Raw genomic sequence first — 1,920 nt, 5'->3', positions numbered from 1 at the left:
CCTCCTCCACTTCCCCTTACTCACCTATTCGTTCTTTATACCGACTATCAAATTCGATTCGTAGGAGTGTGCAATAATTTCTGTTCGCCACAAGATTCCTTGTTTAAATAGCGGGCAGGCAATGGGGTCCCGCCTCTATTCATCTCTTGTATCTTCGTCTGACACTCTGGTATTTTATTCCTGCTCCCCAATGGTAAAGTTGTGGATGGGATTGAACCATCGACGACTGGAGACATAGAGTAGACGACGCCCACTCTACTTTACTCGACCACAAACCTGTTGGAATTTTTACTGTGGAAATTATTACTTTGTGCATATTGGTGGAACCGGCAGATGTTTTCTGAATAAAAACTTTTCTTGACTCTTGTGTGCGGAGCTGTGAATGGATAAGAAAATTCTGTTTTGTTCGTTCAAGGACAATAATATTGTTGAGAGATTTCATTCTTTCTCGGAAGCGACGGTGATGTGTCAGTTGATAGTGTTCTGAAAGAGATTTTTATAAGGCCAGGTTGATGGGGAAGGAATAGACAATTGATATTGAACAAGTGTTAAGACAATAAATGCATATAATGTGTCCAATTGTGTTCCGAAAGAGATAGGGCCAGGTTTAAAGGAAAAAAATGGATAAAATTGAATATTGAACATCTGTTAAGACAAATGAAGGTGTGTCCAGTTGTGTTCAGAAAGAGATAAGGCCAGGTTTGAAAGAGAAAGATAAGACAATTGCTATTAAACAACTGTTCAGACAATTTAATGATGTCGTGTTTAAGTGCTGCTTATTTTAACGATGGGGGTTCCCGGATCATGTGGTGATTGCGTTGTGGAATCATCCGTTTCTGTTTCTGCTATTGTTCTTGGTCTGTGGTTAGTGTAAGAGTTAGAGTCATCACCCGTTGTTGTGAGGGGATGGTTCGGTCACAACCCTTTAGGTCAATGGTGGCTATGTACAGCTCTCCGCTGAGGCGCTTAGTGCTAGTGGTAAGTTGTCTAGTGCTAGTGGTAAGTTGTCTAGTGCTAGTGGTAAGTCGTCTAGTGCTAGTGTTGGTAAGTTGTGTAGTGCTAGGGGTAAGTTGTGTAGTGCTAGGGGTAAGTTGTGTAGTGCTTGGGTAGATTAAGTCATCCCGCTCTGGTTGATTATGGTTTGGTAGATGAAGTCATCCTCCTTTGGTAGATTATGGTTTTGTAGACTAAGTCATCCTACTTTGGTAGGTTATGGTTTTGTAGATTAAGTCATCCTCCTTTGGTAAGTTAAGTCGTCCTACTTTGGTAAATTAAGTCATTGGTAAGTCGTCCTACTTTGGTAGATTATGTTTTGGTAGATTAAGTCATCGTACTTTGTTAGATTATGCTTTGGTAGATGAAGTCATCGTACTTTGGTAGATTATGCTTTGGTAGATTAAGTCATCGTACTTTGGTAGATTATGCTTTGGTAGATTAAGTCATCGTACTTTGGTAGATTATAGTTTGGTAGATTAAGTCATCGTACTTTGGTAGATTAAGTCATCGTACTTTGGTAGATTAAGTCATCGTACTTTGGTAGATGAAGTCATCCTGTTTTGAAGTACCGTTGGTAGCCTAGTTGTCGAGCGACCGGTCTTGTAATCGTGAGATTGCAGGTTCAAGGGTTCAAGGGTTCGAGCCACAGCTCGGTCCGACGTTGTGTCCTTGGGAAAGGCACTCTACATACGAATTTCCCACTTAGCTTGGTCCATTCGGAGATGGACGTAAAACTGGAAGGTTCCGCCTCTTAACTAACCTAATAGTGTTGTTAGGGGCGTTAAAACTATACCATTTCACCATTAATTGTTCCTGGTTTTGAAGATTTTTCGCGGAGATGGGTCATCCTTCTTTGTGTTAGATTTATTGATGGAGTAAAAGGCGCGGGCTGGGGGCGATGGGGGAGTGATGGTGGTGGGATGG

At 41.5% G+C, this 1,920-nt stretch overlaps 1 protein-coding gene across 1 annotated transcript in view; it reads left to right on the top strand.

The window, feature by feature from the left end:
* The window catches only part of LOC101859829, a gene marked incomplete at its 3' end in the record, with an annotated part of 93,426 nt that overhangs the window by 71,729 nt on the left and 19,777 nt on the right, over positions 1–1,920 (top strand).

Source organism: Aplysia californica, unplaced genomic scaffold, assembly GCF_000002075.1.
Source record: "Aplysia californica isolate F4 #8 unplaced genomic scaffold, AplCal3.0 scaffold01103, whole genome shotgun sequence".
In the NCBI taxonomy this organism is placed as follows: Eukaryota; Metazoa; Mollusca; class Gastropoda; order Aplysiida; family Aplysiidae; genus Aplysia; species Aplysia californica.
This window is presented reverse-complemented; position numbering and strand designations above follow the sequence as displayed.